Here is a 24,529-nt window from a genome sequence, read left to right on the forward strand (position 1 = left end):
GTTTTGTTCCGATCGGTGAAATAATAGAAAAGTTATGAAGGTTTAAAAAATCGTGAAATCAGCAGATTGGTCTTCTCGCCTCTAAGTCACCATGAAGGTAACGCCTCTTTCGGGGGCCAGGAGAATAAAGCCCCGGAGTCAGTCAGCCCGCCCGGAAGATCGTGAGTGAGAGTTCAGTCCAGAACTGTGAGTCTACGCCATGCTGAGTGAACTGTGAGTCTATGCCGTGCTGAGTGAACTGTGAGCTGGAGGGTGTGTGTATGTGTGAGATGGAGGGTGTGTGTGTGTGTGAGAGGGAGATGGAGGGCGTTTGTGTGTGAAATGGAGGATGTGTGTGCGATAGAGGGTGTGTGTGTTTGTGATGGAGGGTGTGTGTGTGTGATGGAGGGTGTGTGTGTGTGAGAGAGAGATGGAGGGCGTGTGTGTGTGATGGAGGGTGTGTGTGTTATGGAGGGTGTGTGTGTGATGGAGGGTGTGTGTGTGTGATGGAGGGTGTGTGTGTGTGAGAGAGAGATGTAGGGCGTGTGTGTGTGATGGAGGGTGTGTGTGTGTGATGGAGGGTGTGTGTGAGTGTGTGATGGAAGGTGTGTGTGTGTGAGCTCACCAACCGTGAGTGAGTGAACTGTGAGCCCACTAGCCGTGAGTAAGTGAACTGCGAACCCATCAGCCGTGAGTGAGTGAACTGCGAGCCCACCAGCCGTGAGTGAGTGAACTGCGAGCCCACCAGCCTTAAGTGCATGAACTGCGAGCCCACCAGCCGTGAGTGAGTGAACTGCGAGCCTACCAGACGTGAGTGACTGAACTGCGAGCCCACCAGCCCTGACTGACTGAACTGTGTCCACCAGCCCTGAGTGACTGAACTGTGAGTCCACCAGCCTTGAGTGACTGAACTGTGAGTCCACCAGCCGTGAGTGACTGAACTGTGAGTCCAAGAATCCATTCGGCCCACAATGTCCATATTGGCCCTCTGGAAACTAGTCTCTTCGGCCCACAACACCCATACTAGCTCTCCAGAAAGCACTCCCCCCCCCACTGGCCACCAATATTGGAATTGGTGGAGAGGTGGAATATTGTGTCGGGGTACCAGCCCTCCCATGTAAGAATTTGACCCAACAGGTCCCATTTAGTCTACTAATGTTATAAATTCCTATCAGGTCTCCCTTCAACCATTGGCGTTATGGGCGGCACAGTGGCGTAGCAGTCGAGTTGCTGACCTACAGCACCAGAGCATGGGTTCAATCTTGAATATCGGTGCTGTCTGTATGAAGTTTGTATGTTCCCTCCGTAGCCTGTGTGGGTTTTCCCCAGGATCTCCGGTTTCCTCCAATACCCCAAAGACATACAGGTTTGCAGGTTAATTGGCTTGGTATAATTGTAAATTGTCCCGAGTGTGTGTAAGATATTGCTAGTGTGCGGGGATTGCTAAACTAAACTAAACTAAACTAAAGAAACCAAGTTTGTCCTATTTCCTCCTGTAGTTGTGGCGACTGCGGAGGCCTCAATAGGCCCCGACCATGGGTGAACAAGAGGAAGAGGACTGAACTTTTATTGCCTTCCCTCACAGTGGGAAACGTTGATGCCGCTGTGTGGGGATGTTCATGTTAAATTCTATTGTGTGTTGTGTTATTTTTATTTTTATGGCTGTCTGGCAACCCAAATCTCGCTGTACCAAATTGGTACAGTGACAATAAATGTAAACTTGAACTTGAAAGTTAATACCCTCTGATACAACATTTTAAAATCGATGCATTCTAGGTCCATATCTTGAAGATCCTTACACAAGGTCTGGTTTTTAAGGATGTCATCCTTCTGTTCATTTGCTCCCTTTTCTCTTGATCAGATACACCCTTCCCCATCAGTAATCTGCTGGGCTCACATTTCTGCCTGGTGCTTGGCAACGATAGAGTGAGTGGTGCTGTGTGTAAGACAAGCAGAGTGCTAGTTGGAGTCTGAGCCTACTTATAATCACATGGAAAATATCGGGGTTATCAACAGTTCAACCAGCATGTTGGGAAAAAAAGAGTTAATGTTTAAGGGTTATGACAATTCATTAAAACCGGAAATGTGAAAAAAGCAAGTGTATCAATTGTAAGTATTCCATTCAATAATATTCTCTGATTAATTAGTAGGAAGGAACTGCAGATGCTGGTTTAAACCAAAGATAGACACAAAAAGCTGGCGTAACTCAGTGGGACAGGCAGCATCTCTGGAGAGAAGGAATGGGTGATGTTTCGGGTCTGAAGAAGGATCTCGACCCAAAACGTCACCCATTTGTTCTCTCCAGAGATGCTGCCTGTCCCGCTGAGTTACTTCGGTTTAAATCTGCATCTGCAGTTCTTTCTTACTCATTGGAACCTTTGTTGGGTCCTCTGGCTTCTTTAATCAGACATACCCAGCTGGGTTTTGCCATGTTGTAGGGAAATGTAACCAATTAAGTTGTAGTTAATTTTCACTGAGTTGTAATGACACAGTCTGAGTGTTATTCAATGTCAATAATATTATTATGGATTTATTTCCTCTGCTGAAACATCAGATCCTGGAAATACATCATCGAGTTGCAAATTTGCTTCTACCATCTGTCAATTAATTACGCTTTTTCAACAAAGTAAATTCAATTTTACAACGTTGCCTTCTGATACTAGATCAACTCATTAATTTGACAGAGAGGTACTCAAGGAACTGCAGATGCTGGAATCCTGCATAGAACACAAAGTACTGGAGTAACTCAGTGAGTAAGGCAACATCTCTGGAGGACATAGATTGGTAACATTTTGGAGCGGGCCCCTTCTTCAGATCCGGAGGCTTAATGTATTGAAACATTGCATATACATGTCGTTCAGAGATGCTGCCAGACCTGATGATTTATTCCAGCATTTTGTGTTCATGCATTTGACAGTCCTCCACTTGTAGACAATTTTTTTGTCATTATGTGCTACGTCCAAATGACTCTAATCTTTAGATCAGTTGTCTCGAGGGAAAAGAGTTTGATGTTTTAGCCATAAGTGGATTATATTCCCCCTCTGTGTCCTCAGTGGTTAAAACAATATCACTCCTGAGCTTAAAACTGCCTCTCATTTTTTTACTTTGGATTCCTGTGTGGTGTCTTGCTGTCCAAATGCCGATCTTAGAAACTTCCATTGTTTTCTCCACCATTTGTGATTTGTAGACCAATTGAATGAAAGGCAAGTCATTAACAAGTTTCAAAATAAACAATGAATCAGATGGATTTTATTACCTTCAGTAGGATTTCTGGGCTGGAACCGAAGGCATTGTTTGTTGATTTTTCAAGCTGTATTAAGGTTGACTTGCTGCTCAAGAGTTTCCTTTCCAAGTACCCATAAAGACCTTACTTCACAAAATAAAACCTTAAGTAATATGTTACGCACAAATTTGTGGCAGAGGGTACATAACAACTTAAATGTGTTGTTTAAGAAGGAACTGCGGATGCTGGTTTAAACCGAAGATAGACACAAAAAGGAGTAACTCAGCAAGACAAGCAGCATCTCTGGAGAGAAGGAATGGGTGACGTTTCGGGTCGAGACTCTTCTTCAGACTCGTTAAATGTTAAATGTCTCAACAAGGTTCCTAGAAATTTGATTGAAGATGATTATATGATTGGAGAAAATTCCTTTGTTTATACCTTAGTGCTTGACCGTCTTGTGTTTTACTCAGATTTAATCTGCTTGTTTGGATATGAATGTTCAAGCATTTAGTTCACCTTTCCTTTGCCATTCCTGGGACAAGGGTAACTAAAGTCTCCACCTCTTTAATAAGGACATAACCGGGCACTTAAATTTTGATTTTATAACTTTCTAATGGTATCTGAATCACAGTTGAATGAATGATGATCTCCTGAGGGACCTTGAGCAGTTCTGTGAAAGTAAATTAAAAAATGCTCAGTGAGGCATAAGATTGAATATATTATGATTTTTGTCCTTTAACAACTTTGAGCTTTTAGAAGATAATCAGATTGAGTAAAACAGTCCCAGGAAGGTTTTTATGAAATTCTTAAATGAGTCTATTAATCTATTAATGAGTTATCAGTTCTACAGCAGTGAGCATTCCAGCTAATTCAGAATTGGTATTGAATTAGGCTCGCTACAGACACCAATATTTAATGCGGTTGTAGAACTTCAATGCAAAAAAAAATTCAAGATGTATTACACAATCACTTTCAATAGATCTATTTCATATATACTGCTCCTGCCAGCTTGCAGTTTGTGTTGACTCTCTTCATGATTCCCTGTGGGTCTAATCAAACTCAAGGCCTCATGTTACACAAGTGCCCGACAATGGCGGCTCCTAGGACAGTACAAGGGGCTGGGTCAAAGGATACTATTTGTATAGGATCTAAGTAAGATCACATCACAGGTGTGCCTGGGGCAGAAGGGTTGGCAATCAGAAAAATCTCTGATGATGGATTGTGAGAGTGGGAGATGGTAACCAGTAAGTGGAGTTAGAGATTGGGAACTGCATCAGGTAACGTGAGATTCACTGTACATGGTATTATGGCCGGAAGGAGAACAATGTCTGTGGAATTCTCTGCCACAGAAGGTAGTTGAGCCCAGTTCATTGGCTGGATTTAAGAGGGAGTTAGATGTGGCCCTTGTGGCTAAAGGGATCAGGGGGAATGGAGAGAAGGCAGGTATGGGATATAGATTTGGATGATCAGCCATGATCATATTGAATGGCGGTGCAGGCTCGAAGGGCCGAATGGCCTACTCCACCTATTTTCTATGTTTCTATGTTTCTAATGTCTAGCAAAGAATATGCATGTGTTGCCCGAAATTAGGTGTTAGACACAGACATGGATATGGTTTAGGATATGGATCTAATGTACCACACTGTATTAGTGCAGATGGACAAAAAGGCTGGCATGGGTGTGATGGGTTAAATAGTAATTTTCTGTGCTATAAAACTCCATGACTTCTTGAGGTATCAGCCCAGTGGTTCTTAACTTGTCCCAGGAGAATCCAATGATGGTCGCACCAAGAAAGTAAAAGGAGCAGTGTGTGGAGATATGGCGATTTGAATGGCACAAATTAAACCAGAATTTTGTTTGACAAAAGTACACTTCATAAAATATGCAGTTTAAAAAATGTGTAATAACATTGACTTTGTTTCCTTTCAGACATTTTGTTGCACGAGTGGACCCAGAAGGTTGAGCAGATGGATAAAAGTGCACCTTTCATCAAGATGATAAAGAAGAGGACATAAGGATGCTACAAAGAATTATTAAGTGGTTAAGTGAGTGGGCAAAGATCTGACAAACGGTGTATAATATTCAAAGGTTCAAAGGTAACCTATCATATTATTTCAAAGGTGAGATTGCAGTGTTATGAAATTCATAGGGTGTAGGGCATCCTGTTGCATGAATCACAAAAGGCCAGTATGCAAATTCCACAGTCGGACCTAATAAAGCATTGCCGTTTCAAACACAAGCAGGGCAGCAGGCCAAACAACTCATGGCATTGTCATTAAGGGCTAACAAATCATTTATTGCAAATACATTGCAGACTCACATTTCAGTTGATTCACAGCTTAGAATGAGAGCCGTGGCCTCTCCCTCGCAATCTTGCAGAGGATCTCAAGGTTTTTTAAACACTCATAACTTTTGTATTTTTCATCGATGGGAAAAATCCTCGGGGCCTGCTCAGCGGAGGAGGACTGTGAGTAAGATGGCCAAAAATCATAGCGATATATGGTAGTTTTTTTTTCTAAAATCAATATACAGCGCAGACAGGAAGTGGTCAAGATGAGACCCTTAAACTATATAGATGAGAGGTACTATATAGAAAATTAAACTAAGAGAGGCATAGATGGGGTAGACAGTCAGAACCTAATTTTCCAGGGTTTAAATGTCCAAAACTAGAGGGCTATAAGGTGAGAGGGGGAAAGGTTAATGGAGATGTCCGGGGCAAGTTCGAGATGCAGTGGTCTCGATGCCTCCCGGTTTGCCATGTAGAAGCCTGGGTCAGGGCCTCGCAGGTTGGTTGGCCTTGCGGGTCAGACAGAGGAGCTGGGCCTCGCGGGTCGGAGTCCGGGTTGACAGAACGGCCGACAGAGCCTGGGGCCTGGGTCGGTACCACGGAGGCGTGAAGTGGGGCGTTGACAGTGGTGAGGCCTTAGCAGCGGCAGCGGTGAAGCCTTGCGACGATGGGGCCTTGGCGGCGGCAACACATCGCGAGTTGACCCACAGTCGATGAGAGTGTGGAGGACCACTATGAGCGGGAGGGGAAGAACTATGGAGGATCCGGCGTGGGGGGACCACCGTGAGGGAGGTGGGGGGAGAACAATGGACAATGGGGAGGGAGGGGGGAAAACAAAGGACAATGGGGACCCGGCATGGGGGGAACCGCTGACAAACGGAGGAGCTGGCGTGCTTTGTAACATTGTCAACGCCGTAGGTGGCCGTTATTTGTACACATTGTGTATGCAAGCAAAGAATTTCACAGTGCCTAGTCACATACGACAATTCCATTCCATTCCAAGTTTATTTCACAGGGAGTAATGGGGGCCAGGTGTAGTGGTGGAGGAAGATAGATAGTGGTGTTTAAGAGGCATTTGGATAGGCACCTGGAAGTGCAGGAAAAAGAGAGATATGGATCATGTGTAGGAGGATGAGTAAATTTAACGTAATCATGTTCAGCACGAGGATTGTGGACGGAAGAGCGCATACCTGTGCTGTACTGTGCCATGTCCTACGTTCTATGCTTTATGTTCTATGCTCTATGTTCTATTTTCTATGTATGTATGTATGCCCAGGAGGTTGACGTTGAAACTTTCTCTACTGCTGTTCTGCTGATGAATACAGAAGCATATTCTCTCAGCTTTCCCTTCCTGAACCTAACAATCAGCTCCTTGGCCTTGCTAATGTTGAGTGCAAGATTGTTGGTCAGCAGGTCTGGTAGTATTAATGCTTCAGGTCACTGACCTTTCACAGACCTTTTATCAGAACTATCAATTTAACCCTGCATCCCTTTGACCTATTCCAACAATTTATATGTTCCATGCCATCTTATGTGTATTCACCACTCAAACAAATCCTCCCTGGGTTTTGTCAGTTATTCTCACATCCACATTTATACATTTCAGCCTGCAAGTTCTTCCCTGAACCTCATTCATAACTTGGATGATATGATGTGACTAAAGGATTAAACATTATCATTATGCTCCCCTATGATTTATAATCTGTTAGTTTGACCATTATTGTTGAAGTATGCTAATATAGTCTTCGTAGGGCCCCGAACTGAAATGTCACCTATCCATTTTCTAATTCTGCCTAATTCTGCTCCTAGAACTTATGAACATGAACTAATCACAGTTTTACACTAGAATGAAGTAAAATCATGCAGACAAGCATATCTTAAGGGTAACAGATAAGCTGCGAGGTTGCATGTAAAAAAAACATAATCACATCTAGAAGAGAAATGAACAACTGTACCTAAGAATTTGTGCAGCCAATCACATCCATGCATATCCAAAATTATTTTAATCATTTATCATCAGATCACTATTATGGATATCAAATTGCAATTATATTGTTGGAGATTCAAGAGCTTTTCTTCTCTAACTGTATTAGATGCTCCCCCTACTGCTCATAGATAGATTAATTGGAGAAAGAAAGATCTGATTAGGAATAAACCTGAGCACCTTTTAATTTTGTCCCACACTGGGAAACACTCACAATTATTATGCTTGAAGTAGCGCACACTCAATCAATCAATCAATCAATCAATCAATCAACCTTTATTGTCATCTTGCAAGCAACAGTTGTACAGTGCAAAATGAAAAGACGTTTCCCAGGGAATAGCGGAGCATCGCACATGAAATTTAAAACATTTCACACATAATACTAAAAACAATCCAGTCCCTGATGGAACAGTATAAATAGTTAAAAGCAGGTAAAACACAACGTTAAAATACAATAAACCAATCATAAAATGTCCGGGGCAGCTGATTTGAGTGGCCAGTGCCAGTTATTAAAGTGTCTGTGCCAGCCGCAGAATCAAGTGACTGTGAGTACAGAGTGACTGTTTAGCAGCCTCACAGCCTGTGGTAGGAAGCTGCTTAGCAGTCTTGTAGTCCGGGCTTTGATGCTTCGATATCTCTTGCCTGATGGCAGGAGATCCAGGTGTATGTGGAGGGGGTGCAGTTTGTCCTTAGCAATTCTCTGAGCTTTTTTCAGACAGCGGCTCTGGAACAGTTCTTGTATCGAGGGTAGGGAGATGCCAATGATCCTGTCTGCTCCCCTCACTACCCTCTGCAGAGCCTTCCTGTCCGAGCAGTTGCAGGTGGAGTACCACGTATTTATGCAGTACGTGAGTACAGACTCCACCGTACTCCTGTAGAAAGTCTTGAGGATGTTGGTGGGGAGTGAGGCCTGTTTTAGTTTCCTCAGGAAGTGCAGTCGCTGATGGGCCCGTTTGACGGTCCCAGTGGTGTTCCTGGACCAGGTGAGGCTGTCTGTAATTTGCACACCGAGGAACTTTATGCTCTCCACTCTCTCCACTGTAGTGCCACTGATGTTGAGGGGTGTATGCTTTGGCTGCGCCCTCCTGAAGTCGACAACCATCTCCTTCGTTTTGTCGACATTTAATTCTAGATTATTTTTGCCGCACCAGTCCACTAGTTGTTTTACTTCCTCCCTGTACATTGATTCGTCATCTCCGCTGATGAGTCCCACCACTGTTGTGTCATCTGCGAATTTTATGATCTTATTGTCCCTGAATCTGGCAGTACAGTCATGTGTGAGCAATGTGAACAACAGCGGGCTGAGCACACAGCCTTGAGGGGAGCCGGTGCTCAGCGTGATCGAGCCTGAAGTGTTCTTGCCAACACGGACTGACTGCGGTCTCTCTGTCAGAAAGTCCAAGATCCAGTGACACAGGGTGGTGTTGAGGCCCAGCAGGGTTAGTTTCTCCACAAGTCTCTGTGGGATGATGGTGTGGGACAATTATAATCCTGTATTTTATCCTGTTTTTTAATGAATGGTGGAGTCTCATTTGCTAAAGGGGGGGGGGGGGTTGTGGGGGTGGTTGGGTAGTGGATGTGTGTGTAGGGGGTTTGTGGGGTGGGTGGGTTGTGGGGGGAGGGGGATGTGGGGCGGGAGGGTTGTCGTGGGAGAGGGGTGCGTGGGCGGGGGGCTTGGGGGGAGAGCTAGGAGAAAAGATGGGGAGAGAGCCATGGGGAGAGGGGGGTGTCACAAGGGAGGGGAGGGGCAGGAGCCAGCGAGGGGGACCAGAGGGAACGGGGTGGAGCTGGCAGTGCGATGGGGACTCACAGCGGGTGCTGGTCGCTGGTCATTCTCCTCTGCCAGGATCAGAGTCCCCACTTTCCGTTTGGTAACAATGGCGACATCTCCGACTCCACGCCGCTACTGGTCCCTCCGAAAAATGTGTCCGGTTGGAGACCTCCACCGGCCTCCCTCAGCTCCAGTAAAGACACGTTGGCGCAGGAAGGGGCGGGCCATCTCAGGGAGTGACAGGAGAAGAGACCAATCCACACGGCGCTGACTGGCAGGAGAGGAGATCAATCTGCGCACGCAAGGTTTTTTAGAATTTTAAACCTCGCTAACTTTTACAATATACAACTGATCGGAACGGAACTTGTTGCACTTGCAGCACAGGAGAACGGTGAGTGAACTGGCAAAAAATCATAGCACAATCGCATACCATTTTTGCACTAATAGAAAATCTGCACAAACCGGAAGTTCAGAGTTTTAGTTGTGTACTAGACTAAGTGGGACCCGTTGGGTCCCATGTTCACATGGGAGGGCTCGTCCCCCAACGCAATATTCCACCTCTCCACCAATTCCAATATTGGTGGCCAGTGGGGGGGGGGGGGGGCTTTCTGGAGCACTAGTATGGGTGTTGTGGCCTGAATGGATTCTTGGGCAGGCAGCTCAGTCACTCGGGCCTGGTGGGCTGGCAGCTCAGTCACTCACAGCTGGTGGGCTGGCAGCCGACTCACTCACGGCTGGTGGGCTGGCAGCCGACTCACTCACTGCTGGTGGGCTGGCAGCCGACTCACTCACGGCTGGTGGGCTGGCAGCCGACTCACTCACGGCTGGTGGGCTGGCAGTTGACTCACACATGGCTGGTGGGCTGGCAGTTGACTCACTCACGGCTGGTGGGCTGGCAGTTGACTCCCTGATGGCTGTTGGACTCACACACACACCCTCCATCTCACACACACACTCACATACACACCCTCCATCTCAAACACACACACCCTCCATCTCACACACACACCCACCATCTCACACACTCACCATCTCTCATGCACACACACTTACACCAACCATCACACACTCTCACACACTCACACACAACATATATATATAACAGGAAAACTCTCTTGAATGGTTGAGCGAGGCAATTCCCCTGAGCAGGACTTCCGCAGTGAGCGGGACTTCCGGAATGAGCGCAAAATTCAGTTCAAGCAGCACATTTTGCAGACCAACCCTTCAATTCAGTTCAAGCAGTACAGTTTGCAGACCAATCCTTCAATTCAGTTCGAGCAGCACGGTTTGCAGATCAACCCTTCAATTCAGAGCAGCACAGTTTGCAGACCAACCCTTCAATTCAGAGCAGCACAGTTTGCAGACCAACCCTTCAATTCAGAGCAGTACAGTTTGCAGATCAACCCTTCAATTGAGTTCGAGCAGCACAGTTTGCAGACTAACCCTTCAAATCAGTTTGAGCAGCACAGTTTGCAGACCGACCCTTCAATTCAGTTCAAGCAGTACAGTTTGCAGACCGACCCTTCAATTCAGTTCAAGCAGCACAGTGCAGACTCACAGTTCAGTTCACTCACAGCGTAGACTCACAGTTCTCGACTCAACTCTCACTCACGGTCTTCCGGTGTGACTGACTCACGTCCGGCCTCCGGAGCTTTATTCTCCTGGCCCCCCGGAAGGGGCATTACCTTCATCATGGTGACTGACTAGCGAGAAGACCAATCTGCTGAACTCATGATTTTTTAAACATTCATAACTTTTTTATTATTTCACCGATCGGAAAAAAACTTGGGGCAGTTGGAGGAGAGGAGGACGGTGAGTAAGATGGTAAAAAATATTATAGCAATATATGGTAGCATTTATTTCTAAAATGTATTTAAATAGTAGACAGGAAGTGGCCAAGATGAGACTTTTAGTAATAGGATAGATAGATAGATAGATAGATAGATAGATAGATAGATAGATAGATAGATAGATAGATAGATAGATAGATAGATAGATATGTATGTATGCATATATATACATATATACACACGCACACAGTGCATTCAGAAAGTATTCAGACCCGTTCACTTTTTCCACATTTTGTTACGTATTCTAAAATGGATTAAATTATCATCAATCTATACACAATACCCCATAATAAAAAAGTGAAAAAAGGTGTTTTGAAAATTTTGCAAAGTGATTAAAAATAAATAACCGAAATATCATATTTACATAAGTAATCAGACCCTTTGCTATGACACACAAAAGTGAGCTTAGGTGCATCCTGTTTCCATTGATTATCCTTGAAATGTTTCTACAACTTGATTGGAGTCCATCAGTGGAATATTAAATTGATTGTACATGTTTTGGAAAGGCACACACCTGTCTATATAAGGTCCCGCAGTAAACAGTGCATGTCAGAGCAAAATCCAAGCCACGAAGCCGAAGGAATTGTCCGTAGACCTCCAAGACAGGATTGTGTCGAGATACAGATCTGGGGGAGGGTAGAAAACAATTTCTGCAGCCATTCTTAAATGGAAGAACTTCAAAACCACCAGGACTTTTCATAGAGCTGGCTGCCCGGCCAAACTGAGCAATCGGGGGAGAAAGGCTTTGGTCAGTGAGGTGACCAAGAACTCGATGGCCACTCTGACAGAGCTCCAGAGTTTCTCTGTGGAGATGGGAGAAACTTCCAGAAGGACTACTATATCTGCAGCACTCCATCAATCAGGCCTTTATGGTAGAGTGGCCAGACGGATGCCACTCCTCAGTAAAAGGCACATGACAACCCGCTTGGAGTTTGTCAAAAGGCACCTAAATAAGATTCTCTTGCCTGATGAAACCAAGATTGAACTCTTTGGCCTGAATGCCCAGCATCACGTCTGGAGGAAACCAAGCACCACTCATCACCTGGTCAATACCATACCTATGGTGAAGCATGGTAGTGGCAGCATCATGCTGTAGGGATGTTTTTCAGCGGCAGGAACTGGGACACTAGTCAGGATCGAGGGAAAGATGAACGGAGCAAAGTACAGAGAGATCCTTGACGAAAACCTGCTCCAGAGCGTTCAGGGCCTCAGACTGGGGCAAAGTTTCACCTTCCAACAGGACAACGACCCTAAGCACAGAGCCAAGGCAACGCAGGAGTGGCTTTGTGACAAGTCTGTGATTGTCCTTGAGTGGCCCAGCCAGAGCCCGGACTTGAACCCGATCGAACATCTCTGGTGGGACCTGAAAATAGCTGTGCATCTACACTCCCCATCCAACCTGAGAGAGCTTGAGAGGATCTGCAGAGAGGAATGGGAGAAATTACCGAAATACAGGTGTGCCAAACTTGTAGCGTCATACCCAAGAAGACTTGAGGCTATAATCACTGCCAAAGGTGCCTCAACAAAGTACTGAGTAAAAGGTCTGAATACTTTTGAAAATGTGGTATTTCAGTTATTTATTTTTAAATACTTTGCAAAAATTTCTGAACACCTGTTTTCATTTTCTTATTATAATGAAGATATAATAAACGAATTGATGATAAAAAAAAGAATTTAATCCATCTTAGAATAAGGCTGTAACGTAACAAAATGTGGAAAAAGTGAAGGGGTCTGAATGTTTTATGAATGCACTGTATATTGGGTTTGTAAAAATGGATGCAGAACAATAGGTGGAGAGGTGTGAAAATACGAAATTTGTCCAAAAAAACGTAAAAATTAAAAAATATATTAATATACCAAGGAGAAGTTTTCATTAAATGTGGCCCGGGGAGCCGTTGGTGCGAGGAGGAGTTACCTGGAGCTGTGAGTATAAAAACAGCACGGGGCTTGCTTCTACAGAGGCCCGGGGAACCGTTGGTGCAAGGAGGAGTTACCTGGAGCTGTGAGTATAAAAACAGCGCGGGGCTTGCTTCTACAGAGGCCCGGGGAGCCGTTGGTGCGAGGAGGAGTTACCTGGAGCTGTGAGTATAAAAACAGCGCGGGGCTTGCTTCTACAGAGGCCCAGGGAGCCGTTGGTGCGCGGAGGAGTTACCTGGAGCTGTGAGTATAAAAACAGCGCGGGGCTTGCTTCTACAGAGGTCCGGGGAGCCGTTGGTGCGAGGAGGAGTTACCTGGAGCTGTGAGTATACCCAAATCTGCAACGTTCCATCTCACTTCCAGAGAAGGAGTCTAGTGGGAGCCTCTGATTGGTGGAAGAGGACCAGAGGAAGCAGCTGATTGGGTGCAACCTCGGGTTTACATTTCTGCTTTCAGGTTAAGGATTCTGGGAGTTAAGGATTCTGGGAGTTAAGGATTCTGGGAGTTAAGGATTCTGGGAGTTAAGGCCCAGGAGCCGTTACAGAGGGAGGAGCGACGTCCGTGTGGTGAGTTCAAAAACCCATCGTGGGGCTTGTTTCAACAGAGGCCCAGGAGTCGTTAGAGGGAGGAGCCAAAATCTGCAACGTTCCATTCGCAGATCACACTTCAAATTAAGGGGGGTGGTGGAAGCCTCTGATTGGTCGAACAGACTAGAGGAAGCAGCTGATTGGCTTGTATCCCGGGTAAGGCTTTGTATTGTATTCGGATAAGGGGGAGAATGAGGGCCAGGGCAGTTTACTGTTCTGGATGTCAGATGTGGGAGGTCATGGAGTCTGAGTGCCCTCCAGACGTCCACATCTGCGCCATGTGCGTCGAGATGGGGCTCCTAAGGGACCGTGTTAGGAACCTGGAACAGCAACTCGATGACCTCTGTCTGCTCAGGGAGAGCGAGGAGGTCATAGAAATGAGTTATAGGGAGGTGGTCACTCCAAGACCACGGGAGACAGAAAACTGGGTCACAGTTAGGAAGGGCAACGGGCAGAGGCAGGGACTGGTGAGTACCCCGGTGGCTGTACACCTTGAAAATAAGTACTCATGTTTGAGTAAGGGTGGGGGAGACAGCCTACCTGAGGGCAGCGACAGCGGCCGGGCCTCTGGCACAAAGACCGGTCCAGTTGCTCAGAAGGGTAAGGAAAAGAAGAGGAGGGCAATTGTAATAGGGGACTCTATAGTCAGGGGGTCGGATAGGCGATTCTATGGGTGCAGACAGGAGACCCGGATGGTAGTTTGCCTCCCTGGTGTCAGGGTCAGGGATGTGTCTGAACGTGTCCAAGAAATCCTGAAATGTGAGGGAGAGGAGCCTGAGGTTGTGGTACATATAGGTACCAACGACATAGGTAAAAAAAGAGAAGAGGTCCTGAAAGAAGAATTTAGGGAGTTAGGTAGAGAGTTAAGGAGAAGGACTGCAAAGGTAACAATCTCAGGATTACTGCCTGTGCCACGCGACAGTGAGAGTAGGAATGGAGCAAGGTGGAGGATAAATGAATGGATGAGGGACTGGTACAGTGGGTATGGATTCAAGTTTCTGGATCATTGGGACCTCTTTTGGGGAAGGTGCGACCTGTACAGAAAGGACGGGTTGCACTTGAACTCGAGGGGGACCAATATCCTGGCGGGGAGATTTGCAAAGGCTACTGGGGAGACTTTAAACTAGTATGGTTGGGGGGAGAGACTCAAATTGGGAAAGCTAGCAGACAGTGTGTGAGGCAGGAGGCAGAGAATGGTAGCACTCTGACCCAAAATGTAGGGGAGAGAGAAGAAAAAGACAATAAACAGAGAATAAGAGAGGGTGAGTTTCTTAAATGTGTATAGTTTAATGCTAGGAGCATTGTAAGAAAGGTGGATGAACTTAGAGCCTGGATTGACACCTGGAAGTATGATGTTGTGGCGATCAGTGAAACATGGTTGCAGGAGGGCTGTGATTGGAAACTAAATATTCCAGGATTTCGTTGCTTCAAGTGTGATAGAATTTGAGGGGCAGGAGGTGGAGGTGTTGCATTGCTTATCAGGGAAGATATTACATAGAAACATAGAAACATAGAAATTAGGTGCAGGAGTAGGCCATTCGGCCCTTCGAGCCTGCACCGCCATTCAATATGATCATGGCTGATCATCCAACTCAGTATCCCGTACCTGCCTTCTCTCCATACCCTCTGATCCCCTTAGCCACAAGGGCCACATCTAACTCCCTCTTAAATATAGCCAATGAACTGGCCTCGACTACCCTCTGTGGCAGAGAGTTCCAGAGATTCACCACTCTCTGTGTGAAAAAAGTTCTTCTCATCTCGGTTTTAAAGGATTTCCCCCTTATCCTTAAGCTGTGACCCCTTGTCCTGGACTTCCCCAACATCGGGAGCAATCTTCCTGCATCTAGCCTGTCCAACCCCTTAAGAATTTTGTAAGTTTCTATAAGATCCCCTCTCAATCTCCTAAATTCTAGAGAGTATAAACCAAGTCTATCCAGTCTTTCTTCATAAGACAGTCCTGACATCCCAGGAATCAGTCTGGTGAACCTTCTCTGCACTCCCTCTATGGCAATAATGTCCTTCCTCAGATATTACAGCAGTGCTTTGGCAGGATAGATTAGAGGGCTCGTCTAGGGAGGCTATTTGGGTGGAACTGAGAAATGGGAAAGGGGTAGCAACACTTATAGGGTTGTATTATAGACCGCCAAATGGGGAGCGAGAATTGGAAGAGCAAATATGTAAGGAGATTGCAGATATTAGTAGTAAGCACAAGGTAGTGAGTGTGGGAGATTTCAATTTTCCACACATAGACTGGGAAACACATTCTGTAAATGGGCTGGATGGGCTGGAGTTTGTAAAATATGTGCAGGATAGTTTTTTGCAGCAATACATAGAAGTACCTACTAGAGAAGGGGCGGTGCTGGACCTCCTGTTAGGAAATGAGACGGGTCAGGTGGCAGAGGTATGCGTTGGGGAACAGTTCGGGACCAGTGATCACAATACCATTAGTTTCAATATAATTATGGAGAGGGTCAGAACTGGACCTAGGGTTGAGATTTTTGATTGGAGAAAGGCTAACTTTGAGGAGATGCGAAAGGATTTAAAAAGAGTAAATTGGGACAGTTTGTTTTATGGGAAAGATGTGGAAGAGAAATGGAGGACATTTAAAGGTGAAATTTTAAGAGTACAGAATCTTTATGTCCCTGTTCGGTTGAAAGGAAATAGTAAAAAATTGGAAAGAACCATGGTTTTCAAGGGAAATTGGACACTTGGTTCGGAAAAAGAGAGAGATCTACAATAATTATAGGCAGCATGGAGTAAATGAAGTGCTTGAGGAGTATAAAGAATGTAAAAAGAACCTTAAGAAATAAATTAGAAAAGCTAAAAGAAGATATGAGGTTGCTTTGGCAAGTAAGGTGAAAGTAAATCCAAAAGGTTTCTACAGCTATATTAATAGCAAAAGGATAACGAGGGATAAAATTGGTCCATTAGAGAGTCAGAGTGGGCAGCTATCTGCAGAGCCAAAAGAGATGGGGGAGATAATGAACAATTTATTTTCTTCGGTATTCACCAAGGAGAAGGATATTGAATTATGTGAGGTAAGGGAAACAAGTAGAGGTAGCTATGGAAACTATGAGATTCAAAGAAGAGGAAGTACTGACACTTTTGAGAAATATAAAAGTGGATAAGTCTCCAGGTCCGGACAGGATATTCCCTAGGACATTGAGGGAAGTTAGTGTAGAAATAGCAGGGGCTATGACAGAAATATTTCAAATGTCATTAGAAACGGGAATAGTGCCGGAGGATTGGCGTATTGCGCATGTTGTTCCATTGTTTAAAAAGGGGTCTAAGAGTAAACCTAGCAATTATAGACCTGTTAGTTTGATGTCAGTGGTGGGCAAATTAATGGAAAGGATACTTAGAGATAATATATATAAGCATCTGGATAAACAGGGTCTGATTAGGAACAGTCAACATGGATTTGTGCCTGGAAGGTCATGTTTGACTAATCTTCTTGAATTTTTTGAAGAGGTTACTCGGGAAATTGATGAGGGTAAAGCAGTGGATGTTGTATATATGGACTTCAGTAAGGCCTTTGACAAGGTTCCTCACGGAAGGTTGGTTAAGAAGGTTCAATTGTTGGGTATTAATGGTGGAGTAGCAAGATGGATTCAACAGTGGCTGAATGGGAGATGCCAGAGAGTAATGGTGGATGGTTGTTTGTCAGGTTGGAGGCCAGTGACTAGTGGGGTGCCACAGGGATCTGTGTTGGGTCCACTGTTGTTTGTCATGTACATCAATGATCTGGATGATGGTGTGGTAAATTGGATTAGTAAGTATGCAGATGATACTAAGATAGGTGGGGTTGTGGATAATGAAGTAGATTTTCAAAGTCTACAGAGAGATTTATGCCAGTTGGAAGAGTGGGCTGAAAGATGGCAGATGGAGTTTAATGCTGATAAGTGTGAGGTGCTACATCTTGGCAGGACAAATCAAAATAGGACGTACATGGTAAATGGTAGGGAATTGAAGAATGCAGGTGAACAGAGGGATCTGGGAATAACTGTGCACAGTTCCCTGAAAGTGGAATCTCATGTAGATAGGGTGGTAAAGAAAGCTTTTGGTGTGCTGGCCTTTATAAATCAGAGCATTGAGTATAGAAGTTGGGATGTAATGTTAAAATTGTACAAGGCATTGGTGAGGCCAATTCTGGAGTATGGTGTACAATTTTGGTCGCCTAATTATAGGAAGGATGTCAACAAAATAGAGAGAGTACAGAGGAGATTTACTAGAATGTTGCCTGGGTTTCAGCAACTAAGTTACAGAGAGAGGTTGAACAAGTTAGGGCTTTATTCTTTGGAGCGCAGAAGGTTAAGGTGGGACTTGATAGAGGTCTTTAAAATGATGAGAGGGATAGACAGAGTTGACGTGGATAAGCTTTTCCCACTGAGAGTAGGGAAGATTCAAACAAGGGGACATGACTTGAGAATTAAGGTACAGAAGTTTAGGTGTAACATGAGGGGGAAATTCTTTACTCAGAGAGTGGTGGCTGTGTGGAATGAGCTTCCAGTGAAGGTGGTGGAGGCAGGTTCGTTTTTATCATTTAAAAATAAATTGGATAGTTATATGGACGGGAAAGGAATGGAGGGTTATGGTCTGAGCGCAGGTATATGGGACTAGGGGAGAATAAGTGTTCGGCACGGACTAGAAGGGTCGAGATGGCCTGTTTCCGTGCTGTAATCGTTATATGGTTATATGGTTATATGGTTAAAGCCATAGGCTATAATGTCCTGCCCAATTCAACCCGACGGAATTCGGATCATTGGGCTTTGCCTATGGAACTGATATGCTACAATGCTGAGAACTATATTCCACACTCTGTACCATCCCCTTTACTCTATTCCTTCTCTCCAGCGATGCTGCCTGTCCCACTGAATTACTCCAGCTTTTTGTGTCTATCTCCGGTTTAAACCAGCAACTTTAGTTCCTTCCTACACATTCCTTACTTACTTGTTCTTTCTTGCCTTTGCTCTGCACAAATCTACAGTATTTCCAATGCTTTTCATTGCTTTTTTATGTTTGTGGGCAAAGGAATATCCGGAATGTGGGATGCTTTTAAAAGTGTGATGACAAGAATTCAGGACCTGCATGTTCCTATTAGAGTGAAGGGCAAGGTAGGTGGGAGTAGGGAAGCTTGGACTACGAGAGAAGTTGAGGCTTTAGTCAGGAAAAAGGAACAGGTATGAGACAGGTATAGGTAACTGGGATCAAATGTATCCCTAGAGGATTATCAGGAACTGTAATGCATACTAAAGAAGGTAATCAGGAGGATAAAAAAAAGGGGCAGGAGATGGCTCTGGCAGATAATATTAAGGAAAATGAAAAGAAATTTTACGTACATTAAGGGAAAGAGGGTAGCTAGAGAAAGAATAGGCCCCCTCAGAAACCAAGGCGGTTATCTCTGTGTGGAGCCGCAGGAGATGGGCAAGTTCCTCAATGAGTATTTCTCCTCTGTTTTTACCATGGAGAAAGACATGGAGATTGGGAAACATTGGACAATGAATGGAGATGTTTTGAGGACAGTCTGTATTATAGTCGAGGATGTGCTGAATGTCCTAAGGTGTATATAGATAAATCTCCCAGGCCTGATCAGATATATTTGAAAACACTGGGAAGCTAGGGAAGAAATTATAGGTGTAAGAAGGAACTGCAGATTCTTATTTAAACTGAAGATAGACACAAAAAGCTGCCTTGGCTGAGTCATATGAATCATAATTAGACGAGGTGAGGCGCAGGAAGACTGGAGGGTGCCTGCTGCCTCTATTTAAAAGAACTGCAAGGAAAACCCTGGGAGCTATAGACTGGTGAGTCTAACATCTGTGGAAGGCAAGTTAAGAGTATTCTGAGAGATAAGATATATATGCATTTGAATAGATAGGGGCTAATTAGGAATAATCAACATGGTTTTGTACGTGGTGTCTCATGAATGTGATTGTTTTGAAGAAATAACCAGTTGATGAGGGCAAAACTATAGATATTGTCTAATAGACTTCAGCAAGACCTTTGATAAGGTTCCATAAGGTAGGCTTCTTTGGAAGTTCAGATCACATGGATTCCAGGGAGGAATAGCTGACTGAATAGAGAATTGGCTTCATGTAAGAAAGAAGAGGGTGATAGAGAGTCATAGAGGAGAGGTCGGTGTGGCGGTCGACAACGGCATTGACTGACAGACGAGGAAGACATGTGGAAGTGAGGACACGGTGGCCCGGGGAAGGAACAATGGAAGAGTAGGGGTGAAACCACTGTGAGGGAGGAGGAAGAACAATGGACAATGGAGGATCTGGCGTGGGGGGACCGCCGTGAGGAGGGGGAGGGGGAGAACAAAGGAACACCTAGCGCGGAGGTACTTTGTAACTTTGTAAGTGCCCTTTACGGGTGACTTTGCATATCTTGTGTATGCAAGCAAAGAATTTCACTGTGATTTGTCACATGTGACAATAAAGTATTCAAGTCAATTCCATTCAATTTCGGACTGGGGATGCTGTTGGAACCCAACTTCCCTGTCGGACTCTTGCTGCCTTATGCAGTGGATTGAGACCACATGAATCGAGTCTCACCAATCCAATACTCCTGGCAGGACCTTATCCCAGCATTATACCGCTGGAATCATGCTACATTCCATCCTTACCCTGTCCTCTCCCTTGCCTACATGTTCCAATGAGATATGTCTGAATCCAACTTCTTTCCTCCTCTGCCTACTTCCAACTGGAGCTTTGATTCCCTGTGTAGAATCATCTTGTTAGATTCCTCCCAGTGCAGAGTTAACACGTTGGTCAAATTACAAATCACTTTATGCTGCCTCATTCTGCGGACTATCTATTAGAAACATAGAAACATAGAAAAATGGTGCAGGAGTAGGCCATTCGGCCCATCGAGCCAGCGCCATCATTCAATATGATCATGGCTGATCATTCAGATTCAGTACCCTGTTCCTGCTTTCTCTCCATATCCCTTGATTCCGTTAGTTCTAAGAGCTATTATTATTATTTTATGTTTATAGAAAATAGGCTCCAAAATGAAAGAGCTTTATAGTATGCAGGATAGTGCTAAGCAAGGCCTACCTGTATCTTTGGGGTTACCCGTGGTAAACTACACAAAATCGTTTGAAATTGAGCACTGTCTCCACAAATTTCATCACCTCATCAAAGTCCAGTTGATGCTAAGCTACAAATCGACTGCTGATGGATAATGCAATGTACTCTGATTGTTTCTTCCATGTCCATTTATTCTACATGGCTGTTCTACATGGCTGTTAATTCTACCCGTCAACAGTCATATTTCCATATCAGGTTCCTGGCCCCAGCAGTGCTTTCGAACTTCAGATTTTCTCACTTTAAACCCAGATGCTTGAGTGTTTCCATTCATTTGTGAAAATGCTTGTCCCTGCAATTGGATCGTTCACACTATGCACCCTGTCAGTTCCTCAATAATGTTGAATGATTTGTCAATGTTATGACAACACAAACTCAGCTGCAACAAAAATGTTATTATTCTCATCCAGAGCAACAGAAAGATCATTGAAATTTAGGCCATATTCTTGTACATACGTCAACAGTTCGTCACGCCTGTCCTCCACTCTTCTGGTAAGTGTACCAGCTGACAGGCTCACCGCTTCAAAGACGTCTTGCTTTTCTTGACATTTTTCCTCAATTACGTTTTGCCTGCATTGCTTCATAAACGTTCACCTCAGCTAATATTAGCTGAGGAACTTCAACCGAGAAATGTTCCTCACATTTCCCTGTAGTTTAGTTTAGTTTGGAGATACAGTGCGCAAATTGGCCCTTCGGCCCACCGAGTCCGCACCGACCAGCAAAATCACCCATACACTAGTTTTATCCAACACACTAGGGATAATTTACAAATGCCAATTAACCTATAAACGTGCACGTCTTTGGAATGTGGGAGGAAACCAGAGAACCTTGAGGAAACTCATGTGGTCACAGGAAGAATGTACAAACAATACCCATAGTCAGGATTAAACCTGGGTCTCTGATGCTGTAAGGCAGTAATTCTACCACTGCGCCACTTATCCTAACCTGCTTTCTCACTGCAGTGTCCTCCTCTCTCACTGGCCTTACCTCACCTAGCTTGGCAAATCTTGTCCATCTCCTTCCCAACCCTATTAGTCAGTTCAGTCAGTTTTATCCAGTGAGATAGTTATCACTGACAAACTCTGCATCCTCTAACTCTGCCAGCACTAATTACAATTTCCATGTTCATCCGACAAAGTAAAGTTAAATTCTGGCTTATTTTCTCTACTATAGCGCATCTTCTTAAACCATCTTCTCTGATCTTTTCTACCTTTATCTCCAATAACAAGTGTGAGCAACTCAGAAACTTCTGCCACAAAGATAGAATCCATTCATCCCACTGTCTCTGTCACCTCCCTTTCTTCCCCTCATTCACAGGATAAGCTTCTATCCTTACCTCAATCCTAGGCAGGTTATCTCCAGATTCTCTCCTATCTCCAGTCATGATTACTAAGAATTCACCTCAATTGCCCTCTTCATCTTCAAAACTTCAATCAGCTCTCCTCTTCACAAGGAAACAGTCCTTCACTCCATCCTCCATTTTCTCTCCCATGTCCTTGACTATGTTGTAATTTCCCAAACACAGATCCATCTTGCCAGGAACTCCCTATTGAATTTCTCTAAATTGTTTTAAAATAGTAATGGTCAAAGTCGCAAGAGACGTCCAATGTCATTGCAACAAAATGGAGAAACAAGGAACTGCAGATGCTGGAATAAAAAAAACACAAAATGCTGGTGTAATGCAGTGGGTCAGGAGGTATCTCTGGAGGACATGATAGGTGATGTTTCTGGTTGGGACCCTTCTTCATCCAAAAACACTGTCGACTCGATCATAACGAATTGCAACTGACTCACAGTCCACCCTGCAATTCTCCTGAAAATACTGCAATTGGAGCCAGAACTTTAACAATCTTCCTGAGATAATTCCTAAAACCATATCCCTCCATTATATAGTGAATGTGAAATCAGTGGCCAGTGAATCTGTCTACTGACCTGAAATAAACAACGATGCCAATAACTCCACATGAGTTCACATTTTTTGGTACAACATGTTAGGACTGCAGTACACGGTCTCTTACAGCTCCACTTTAGATGTGGAAGTTGCCCACAAAACTATTCCACTGGACCCTTGCAGATTCTTGCGAAAAAGTAGCAGACAACTTATTTGAGAAAAACACAAAGCACAAAGTGATGGAGTAACGCAGCGGGATAGGCAGACGTCTCGACCCGAAACATCACTCATTCCTTCTTTCCAGAGATGCTTCTTGCCCCGCTGAGTTGCTCTAGCATTTTGTGTCTGTCTTCGCTTTAAACCTACATCTGCAGTTCTTTCCTACACAAGTGAGGGGGGTGTTTGATTGGCAGATCGGTGGACATGAGCTAGAGATGAAAAGGAGACAAAAGTGTATCAGATAATGAGAGAAGAGGAGTGAAATATAAAGCCAGGGGGAAGAATATAGGTGGAAGGGGTAAGGGGAGTAAGTTGTGGGAATAAGAAGCAGAATCGTGGTATAATGAATGTGCAATGCGGTAGGAGAGGCATAGAAAAGAGACAGAGGGGAGGGAGGATTTTACTTAAAATTGGAGAATTCAGTGTTCATACTGTTGGATTATAAGCTACCCAAGTGGAATATGAGTTGCTGTTCCTTCAGTTTGTGTGTGGTCATCAATCTGGCAATGGGGGAGACCCAGGTCAGAAAAATCATTATGGGAATGCGAAGGGGAATTAAAATGGTTAGCAACCGAGAGATCCCGCGGGCACTTGCGAGCTGAGTTGAAAAGGTAAAACAGTTTTCATCTCTGAAGTGATGGAAAGTACAGACAAACAAGAAACCAACACAAAGAGCAATTCAAACACAGCTAACCTGTTCGAAACTGAGTTGCAGTCCATTGAAATGCTAAATATGCCCATATTTCTATTAAAGCCAACCGGAGTGACACTGGATGGAGTGTAAATTGTTTTTTCATTTGATTATGTGTTCTTCCTCTAAACAGGTTGAGGAAAAATGTCATCCAGCAATCAGCATCATTCCAGTTGAATTATTTATTTTATAAGGCCATTCACCCAAAAGTCACAATTGATTTTCTTTTTCAAAATTAAAGCAAATTTGAAACACGTTTCGCAATTTCTCTCACTGGGGTGAAATCATTTAACATTGCAGTATTAATGTTTTACATTGGGAGAAGAATATAATAAAAAATATAGTCAGTGTTGCTTTTGATATAACTGTGTAGGCCCAATAGATTGTGTAAATCTCACAATTACAAATGGCTGCTGTCAAGCATAATATTTGACCCAGAGATAAAATAAATGAAAAGTCTATCAGTCAATCAATCAATCAATCAGTCAATCAGTTTTATTCGTCACATTGCACATAAAGTGCAAGTGAAATGAATTTGCCAGCAGTGGTACAATGATAAAGAACACACAAAACCACACTAAAAATTTAACACAAACATCCACCACAGCATTCATCACTGTGGTGGAAGGCACAAAAATTGGCCAGACCTCCTCCATTTCCCCCCGTGGTTGGGACCTATAGGATGACATTCATTCCCGCATTAAAAGGATCTATTTTATTTATAATTACTCGTTTACATTTTAGACCAAGCACTATTTTCGATCTTTATCAGCTCAGAGTTGATTGAGTTCCCCATTAGTACAAATCTGCTTGAAAGGCCATCCATCTAGAAAATCTCAAAAGTAAATTACCCATGCCAAAAGTTCATTTTGTGTACAATAAAGTTGCACCTCTGTGCTGTAAGGCAATGAGAACCAGCTGTAGCAAAGTTTCAGTTTCAACCAGTAAAGAGCACACCATGTCAGTGTTTCAGTGCTGAACAGTAGTCAAAAAATCTCTTTAATGTTGAACACTGTTTTTCTTGAAACCAAATCATTAC

General features: G+C 44.2%; 1 long non-coding RNA gene across 1 annotated transcript in view; it reads left to right on the top strand.

The window, feature by feature from the left end:
• LOC116972294 overlaps positions 1-24,529 on the top strand; it is an 85,660-nt gene that overhangs the window by 56,841 nt on the left and 4,290 nt on the right. The window contains exons 2-3 of the long non-coding RNA XR_004411762.1: positions 5,132-5,298; positions 21,100-21,181. This is a non-coding gene — a long non-coding RNA (uncharacterized LOC116972294). The remainder of the gene's footprint in view (positions 1-5,131; positions 5,299-21,099; positions 21,182-24,529) is intronic.

Source organism: Amblyraja radiata, chromosome 4 (assembly GCF_010909765.2).
Source record: "Amblyraja radiata isolate CabotCenter1 chromosome 4, sAmbRad1.1.pri, whole genome shotgun sequence".
NCBI classification, from domain to species: Eukaryota; Metazoa; Chordata; class Chondrichthyes; order Rajiformes; family Rajidae; genus Amblyraja; species Amblyraja radiata.